Source organism: Bison bison, unplaced genomic scaffold (genome assembly GCF_000754665.1).
Source record: "Bison bison bison isolate TAMUID 2011002044 unplaced genomic scaffold, Bison_UMD1.0 scf7180017864309, whole genome shotgun sequence".
Lineage (NCBI taxonomy): Eukaryota > Metazoa > Chordata > Mammalia > Artiodactyla > Bovidae > Bison > Bison bison.
Genome location: NW_011494881.1, coordinates 5829870 through 5839268, shown reverse-complemented (window position 1 = coordinate 5839268; position 9399 = coordinate 5829870). Strand labels below are relative to the sequence as shown.

At 41.4% G+C, this 9399-nt stretch overlaps 1 protein-coding gene across 1 annotated transcript in view; it reads right to left on the bottom strand.

Annotated features, from left to right (window-relative positions):
- The window catches only part of CDH23 (cadherin-related 23), a 409549-nt gene that overhangs the window by 140041 nt on the left and 260109 nt on the right, over positions 1-9399 (bottom strand). The gene's annotated exons all lie outside the window — the stretch shown is intronic.

Sequence of the window (9399 nt, the reverse complement as noted above, 5' to 3'; positions counted from 1 at the left end):
AAACACCCCCCCAAAAAAAAAAAAAAAAAAAAAGGTTAAAATCAAAGGAATGTGGTAAAGCTGCAGGATACAAAATCAATATACAAAAGTCTGTTCTGTTTCTTTATACTAATAATGAACTATCAGGAAGAAAAATTAGGAAAAAAGTCCTGCTTACAATTGCACACACATACACACACAAAAAAACCACAGTAAAATACTACCTAGGAATAAATTTAACCAAAGAGGTGAAAACCTATACACTGAAAAATATGACATTGATGAGAGAGACTAAAAAAGACAAATAAAAAGATATTCCATGCTCATGGATTGAAAGAATTAATATGGCTAAGATGTCCATACTACTTAAAGCAATCTGCAGATTCAACGCAATCTCTATCAAAATTCCAATGGCACTTTCCACAGAAATGGAACAATAATCCTAAAATTTGTGTGGAACCATAACAGAACCCCAGAGCCAACCTAATCTTGAGAAAATAAAACAAAGCTAGAGCTATCACACTCCCTGATTTCAAACTATATTACAAAGTTACAGGAACCAAAACAGTATGGTATTGGCATAAAAGCAGACACACAGATCAGACAGACTCTGGTCTGAAGAGCTGGGTGGAGGCCTCTGTCTGAGGTACCCTATACATAGCAAGTGAAGCTAGATGAAGCACAAGGGAAAAAAAAGTTCTTTTTGGAAGATATGATGATGGAGTAGAAGGATGTGACCTTACCTCTTCTTACAAAAACACTAAAATCACAATTAACTGATGAACAACCATCAACAACAAGAATCTGGAACCTATCATAAAGGATATCCTAGATCCAAACACAAAGAAGAAGTCACGACAAGATAGTAGGAGGGATGCACTGTGATAAAATCACATCCTATGCCTGCTGGGTGGGTGACCCACTGGAAAACAATTATATCATAGCAGTTCTCCCCTAGGAGTGAACGTTCTGAGCCCCGTGTCAGGCTCTCCAGCCTAGGAGCTTGGTGATGAGAAGAGAGGCCCCAGAGAATTTGGTTTTGAAGGCCAGCAGGGTTTGACTGCAGAAATCCAAAGGACTGGGGGAAACAGAAACTCCACTCATGAAGTATGTCCACCAGGACCCAGGAAAAGAGTAGTGCTCACAGAAGAGCCTGGGCCACAACTGCCCGCTGGTACTGGAGGGCCTACTGTGAAGGTGGAGCGACTATGGCTTAACTCATGGACAAAGACACTGGAGGCAGCAGTTCCGGGGAGCACTCACTGGGAGCCCTCTTGGAGGCAGCCATTTTCTCATTAAGGCCTGGCCCCAACAAAAGCCTGCAGGCTCCAGGGCTGGGACACCCCAAACCAAACAGGCAACAGTGTGGGGACACAGCCCCGCCTGTTAGCATACAGGCTGCCGGAAGTCTTCTTGACTCTCAGCAGTGTTAAAGAAGCGTGCAGCTATTATCTGTTTAAATATTTTCTCAGGTCCCGCACAGCTGCTCACTAAACACACCCCCTGACACGTCTCTGTCCACCAGAAGGACAAGATCCAGCCCCACCTGCCAGTAGGCAGGAACCACTTGCTCCCGTCAGAGAGTCTGCACAAGCCTCTCAGCCAGCCTCGTTCAACGGGAGGGCAGAAAGCAGAAGAACTACAACCCTGCACTCTGTAGAATAGAAACCACAATCACAGAAAGTTAGACAAAACGAGCCAGCAGAAGAATGTGTCCCAGATGAAGGTAACAGATAAAATCCTAGAACAACTACTAAGTAAACAGGAGATAGGCAATCTACCCAAAAAAGAACTCAGAGTAATGATAGCAAAGATGTTCCTAGCTCTCAGGAAAATAATGGAGCCACAAATCAAGAAGACATAGGAAATATTTAACAAAGACCTAGGAGAACTAAAGAACGAAAAAAGAGATGAACAATAAAATATCTGAAATGAAAAACACACTAGAAGGGATCAATGGCAGAACAAATGAGGCAGAATGCAGATAATATGGAAGACAGAATGGCAGGAATCACTGCCACAGAACAGAAGAAAGGAAAAAGACGAAAAAGAAATTAAGACAGTCTAAGAGACCTCTGGGACAACATTAAATGCATCAACATTTGCATGATAGGGGTCCCAGAGGAGAAGAAAGAGAGAGAAAGGACCTGAGAAATATTTGAAGAGACAGTAGCTGCAAGTTTCTTTAACATGGGGAAAGAAACAGGCACCCAAGTCTAGGAAGCACAAAGAGTTCCGAAGAAGGGCCCTTTGGGAGTCTTTAAACCCAAAGAGGAAGATGCTGAGACATATTAGTAATTAAATTGACAAAAAAAAATATTTAAAGTAACAAGAGAAAAGCAACAAATAACATAAAAGGGACTCTCATGAGTTTATCAGCTGATTGCTCAGGAGCAATTCTAAGGGCCAGGGGGGAGTGGCACAATACACTTAAAGTTGAAAGAGAAGCACCCACAACCAAGAATACTTTACCCAGCAAGGCTCTCCTTCAGATTTAAGGCAGAAACCAGAAGCTTCACAGACAAGTAAAAGCTCAGAGAATTCAGCACCAACATTTTACAACAAATTCTAAAGGAATTCTCCAGGCAGAAAAGGTCTAAACTAGAAACAAAAAATTCATGAATGTGAAAACTCACTGGTAAAGACAAATATACAGAAACAGGTAAGAAATCATCCACACACAAATACGGTATCAAAACTAAGCAAGTGTGAGAATGCAGGATATGGGAAAAATATTTGCAAACAATGTAACTGACAAGGGATTAATCTCCAACATCTATCAGGTTGGCCAAAAAAGTTTGTTTGGGTTTTTCCATAAGACCCATTCAATATCACAGTAATCCAAGTCTATGCCCCAACCAGTAATGCTGAAGAAGCTGAAGTTGAACGGTTCTATGAAGACCTACAACACCTTTTAGAACTAACACCCAAAAAAGATGTCCTTTTCATTAGAGGGGACTGGAATGCAAAAGTAGGAGGTCAAGAAACACCTGGAGTAACAGGCAAATTTGGCCTTGGTATACGGAATGAAGCAGGACAAAGACTAATAGAGTTTTGCCAAGAAAATGCACTGGTCATAGCAAACACCGTCTTCCAACAACACAAGAGAAGACTCTACACATGGACATCACCAGATGGTCAACACTGAAATCAGACTGATTATGTTCTTTGCAGCCAAAGATGGAGAAGCTCTATACAGTCAACAAAAACAAGACCGGGGGCTGACTGTGGCTCAGATCATGAACTCCTTATTACCAAATTCAGACTTAAATTGAAGAAAGTAGGGAAAATCACTATACCATTCAGATATGACCTAAATCAAATCCCTTATGATCATACAGTGGAAGTGAGAAATAGATTTAAGGGCCTAGATCTGATAGATAAGAGTGCCCGATGAACTATGGAATGAGGTTCATGACATTGTACAGGAGACAGGGATCAAGACCATCCCCATGGAAAAGAAATGCAGAAAAGCAAAATGGCTGTCTGGGGAGGCCTTACAAATAGCTGTGAAAAGAAAAGAAGCGAAAAGCAAAGGAGAAGAGGAAAAATATAAGCATCTGAATGCAGAGTTCCAAAGAATAGCAAGAAGAGATAAGAAAGCCTTCCTTAGTGATCAATTGCAAAGAAATAGAGGAAAACAACAGAATGGGAAAGACTAGGGATCTCTTCAAGAAAATTAGAGATACCAAGGGAACATTTCATGCAAAGATGGGCTCGATAAAGGACAGAAATGATATGGACCTAACAGAAGCAGAAGATATTAAGAAGAGGTGGCAAGAATACACAGAAGAACCTTACAAAAAAGATCTTCATGACCCAGATAATCACGATGGTGTGATCACTCACCTAGAGCCAGACATCCTGGAATGTGAAGTCAAGTGGGCCTTAGAAAGCATCACTATGAACAAAGCTAGTGGAGGTGATGGAATTCCAGGTTGAGCTATTCCAAATCTTGAAAGATGATGCTGTGAAAGTGCTGCACTCAATATGCCAGCAAATTTGGAAAACTCAGCAGTGGCCACAGGACTGGAAAAGGTCAGTTTTCACTCCAATCCCAAAGAAAGGCAATGCCAAATGCTCAAACTACCGCACAATTGCACTCATCTCACATGCTAGTAAAGTAATGCTCAAAATTCTCCAAGCCAGGCTTCAGCAATATGTGAACCGTGAGCTTCCTGATGTTCAAGCTGGTTTTAGAAAAGGCAGAGGAACCAGAGATCAAATTGCCAACATCTTCTGGATCATGAAAAAAGCAAGAGTTCCAGAAAAACATCTATTTCTGCTTTATTGACTATGCCAAAGCCTTTGACTGTGTGGATCACAATAAACTGTGAAAAATTCTGAAAGAGATGGGACTATCAGACCACCTGACCTGCCTCTTGAGAAATCTGTATGCAGGTCAGGAAGCAACAGTTAGAACTGGACATGGAATAACAGACTGGTTCCAAATAGGAAAAGGAGTACGTCAAGGTTGTATATTGTCACCCTGCTTATTTAATTTATATGCAGAGTACATCATGAGAAACCCTGGACTGGAAGAAACACAAGCTGGAATCAAGATTGCTGGGAGAAATATCAATAACCTCAGATATGCAGATGACACCACCCTTATGGCAGAAAGTGAAGAGGAACTAAAAAGCCTCTTGATGAAAGTGAAAGTGGAGAGTGAAAAAGTTGGCTTAAAGCTCAACATTCAGAAAACGAAGATCATGGCATCCGGTTCCATCATTTCATGGGAAATAGATAGGGAAACAGTGGAAACAGTGTCAGAATTTATTTTTTTGGGCTCCAAAATCACTGCAGATGGTGACTGCAGCCACGAAATCAAAAGACGTCTACTCCTTGGAAGGAAAGTTATGACCAACCTAGATAGCATATTCAAAAGCATTACTTTGCCAACAAAGGTCCGTCTAGTCAAGGCTATGGTTTTTCCTGTGGTCATGTATGGATGTGAGAGTTGGACTGTGAAGAAGGCTGAGCGCCAAAGAATTGATGCTTTTGAACTGTGGTGTTGGAGAAGACTCTTGAGAGTCCCTTGGACTGCAAGGAGATCCAACTAGTCCATTCTGAAGGAGATCAGCCCTGGGATTTCTTTGGAGGGAATGATGCTGAAGCTGAAACTCCAGTACTTTGGCCACCTCATGCAAAAAGCTGACTCACTGGAAAAGACTCTGATGCTGGGAGGGATTGGGGGTAGGAGGAGAAGGGGACGACAGAGGATGAGATGGCTGGATGGCATCGCTGACTCGATGGACATGAGTGTGAGTGAACTCCGGGAGTTGGTGATGGACAGGGAGGCCTGGCGTGCTGCATGCAGTTCATGGGGTCGCAAAGAGTCGGACACGACTGAGAGACTGAACTGAACTGAACTGATAAGATCCAAATAAACATTTCTCCAAGGAAGACATACAGATGACCAAGAGGCACATGAATAAACGCTTAACACTGATAATTATCAGAGAAATGCAAACCAAAACTACAATGAGATATCACCTCACACCAGTCAGAATGGCTATCCTCAAAAAGTCTACAAACAATAAATGCTGGAGAAGGTGTGGAGAAAAGGGAACATTTTTACACTGTTGGTGGGAATCTAAATTGGTACAATTACTATGGAGAACTCTATGGAGTTTCCTTAAAAAACTAAAAATAGAGCTGCCATATGATCCAGCAATTCCACTCTTGGATATATACATGGAGAAAACCATAATTTGAGAACATACATGCCCCGCAGTGTTCACTGCAGCACTATTTATAGTAGCCAAGAAATGGAAGCAACTTAAATGCCCTTTGATAGAGGAATGGATAAAGAAGATGTGGTACATATGTATGATGGGATATTATTCAGCTGTTAAAAAGAAAGCAATCATGCCATTTGCAGCAACATGGATGGGCCTAGAGATTATCACACAAATGAACAAATCAAACAGAGAAAGACAAATATCATATGATATCACGTACTTGGAATCTAAAAAAAATTACAAATGAATTTATTTACAAAACAGAAGCAGACTCACAGACTTAGAAAAGAAACTTATAGTTACTAAAGGGGAAAGGCAGGGGGTGAGGGAAGGGATAAATTGGAGTTGGGGATTAACATATATACACTACTATATATGAAACAGAAAATCAACAAGAACCTACTGTTTAGCCCAGGGAAGTCTACTCAATATTCTGTAATAAACTATATGAGAAAAGAATCTGAAAAGGAATGGATATATATATATATATATTTTTTTTTTTTGTATAATGGAATCACTTTGCTGTATATCTGAAACTAACAGAATATTATAAGCAACTATACTACAGTATAAAACAAAAATTAAATTAAAAAAGAAACACAGGAAGAATTAAACCAGGCTACTATTTTACACCATGTACAAAATCAATTCAAAATAGGTTAAAAACTTCTATGAGAGACTCAAAACCACAAAACTAGAAGGAAAGGTAAGGATGACTTTTTGGACTTGACACAGACAGCAAAGGCAACAAAATAATAAACAAACAAGTGGGACTACATTAAACTAAAATGCTTGTGAGAGCAAAAGAAGCCACCAACAAAATCAAAAGACAACATACAAACTAGAAGATTTTTGCAAATCATGTATTTGACAAAGCATTCATATCCAAAATATGCATGTAAAGATCTCATATAACTCAACAGCAAAAAAAGAAAAAAAACCACAACAGAAAACCAAACTAATTTAAAAATGGGCAGAGGCTTTGTGTAGTTATTTTTCCAAAGGAGGTATACAAATGGCCAACAGGCACACAAAAAGATGCTCAAATCACTAATCATCAGGGAACTGCAAATCAAAACACAGTCAGATATTACCTCACACCTGTCAGAACGGCAATCACCAAAAAAAACCCCAAGATGTAACAAGTGTTGGCAAAAATGTGAAAAAAAGGGAACGCTTGTGAACTGTTGGTGGGAATATAAATTAGGGAAGCCACTATAGAAAACAGTATGGAGGTTCCTAAAAAACTAAAAACAGAGCTACCATATGATTCAGCAATCCCACCACTGGGCATTTATCTAAAAACACTAAAACACTAACTTGAAAAGATATCTGCAACCCACGTTCACTGCAGCATTATTCACAACTGTCAAGGTATGGAAACAATGTAAGTGTCCATCAAAGAATGACGGATAAAGAAAATGTGGTGTGTGTATAACACACACAATATTATTCAGCCATAAAAGAAGGAAATCCTGCCATCTGTGACATGAAGAGGGCTCCTAAGGGCAGTATGCTAAGTAAGGGCAGTATGAAATAAAAAAGTGAAAGACAAATATCATATTATCTCACTTATACATGCAATCTAAAACAAAGAGTCACTCAGTCGTGTCTGACTCTTGTGACTCGATGGACTGTAGCCCGCCAGGCTCCTCTGTCCATGGGATTTCTCAGGCAAGAATACTGGAGTGGGTTGCCATTTCCTTCTCCAGGGAATCTTCCTGACTCAGGGATCAAACTCACCTATGAGTATGTCTCCTGCATTGGCAGGGGGATTCTTTACTGTCTTAGCTACCAGGGAAGCCAACAATAAACACAGAGTTCCTAAACACAGAAAACATTGGTGGTTGCTAGAGGTAGGGTATATTGCAGGGGTGGATGGGAATAACAAGTAAAGGGGGTCACCAAGTACAAACTTCTAAATGTCACGAGGATGTAATACACAGCATGGCCACAATCCTTAATAATACTGTATTACACATGTGAAAGTTGCTGAGAGTAGACGCCTTATCACAGGAAAAAAATTGTAACTATGTGCAGTGATGGATGTTAACTAGACTTACTGCAGTGATCATTTTGCAACATATATTGAATCACTAGGTTGAACACCTGAATGTAATATTACATGTAATTGTACCTCAAAAAAAAATAACATATATTGGGGAAATTAAAAAAGAAATCCTTCCATCCAGGCAGTTTTGCACCAAAATGCTTTGAAAAGGCAGCAAAGCCTCCAGCAAGGGGAGGGGTGGCTGGTCCTCTCTTGGGAGCATGTCTTCCACTCGAGGGACCGAGCCTTGAGTAAGTGGCTGGCTAATGTCTCCCAGGGAGCAGTAAGGTCCAGTGACACCATCCTTCCATCTTCCTCCTCTAAGCATTTCCTCAGGAACCTCCTCTGAGCTTGTCCACAGCTGCCAGCCACCAAGCCTGTGAGGTCCTGGCTCTGAGACCAGGAAAGTCCTAAGCCCAGAAGATGGGAAAAGATGAGACAAATCCAAGATGATTAGAACAAGGCCACATGAACCTGGGTGTCCCAAGGGACAGGGGCATCCTGTGCACTGGCCCTACTCTTGGTTCCTTCCTTTCATCTGGAGAGTAGCTGAGGATTGTTAGGTACACCTAACAGTCTCTGTCGCCTGGTCATTTATATGGAACTGGGACCAGTAATCCAAGCTGACAGCAACTGTCTTACTCATTATGTTGGGCTTCCAGATGTATCAGACACTTCGTTTTCAGAAACAGACATGCTTTCTGAATTCAACCTGGCTTTCGATCATGTAGAAAATAAGAGGGCTTCACCTTGGCTCAGTTTAACTGAAGACAAGGGAAAGAGATGGCTCAGAACCTTGGTGGGTGACAGAGCAAAGCTGGCACAGGTCAGGGGTGAGCTCACCCACCCACCTAATGGTCGAGGCACTTTGAGAGCAACTTCCTGCTGTAGGCTGTGTACCCTGGTGATGAAGACCAAATGCTGAGTCCTGGCTCTGGCACTTATCAGCCAAGTGCCTCTGGGCAAGTAACACAGCCTCTCTGGGCTATAGTTTCCCCATCTGTAAAGTGGGGATAATAAGAGAGCTTAGCACCAAGTTCCTGCAGCATTTAGTTGTGAGGATTACATCACATCACACGGGCAAAGCACTTGAAAAAGAGCCTGACGAATAGAGAGGGCTTCCTAAATACAGCCACTGCTGTTGCTGCTGGTGTAATGTCAGCAGTGTTTCCAAAGTGACAGTGAAAGTCGCTCAGTTGTGTCCGACTCTTTGCAATCCCATGGACTGTAGTTCCTCCAGGCTCTTCTATCCAAGGAATTCTCCAGACCAGAACACTTGAGTGGGTAATCATTCCCTTCACCAGAGGATCTTCCCAAACCAGGGACTGAACGCAGGACTCCCAAATTGCAGGCAGATTCTTTACCATCTGAGCCACCAGGGAAGCTCAAGAATACTGGAGTGGGTAGCCTATCCCTTCCCCAAAGGATTCTTGACCCAGGAATCGAACCGTGGTCTCCTGCATTGCAGGTAGATTCTTTACCATCTGAGGTCCCAAGGAATTTATTCCCAAAGATGGTGGAGTAGAAGAAATGAGTTCACATCCTTTCAGGAAAACACCAAAAATCATAACTAACTGCTGAACAATCACCATCAAAAAAAAAAGACTCAACCTACAAAAAAAAAAA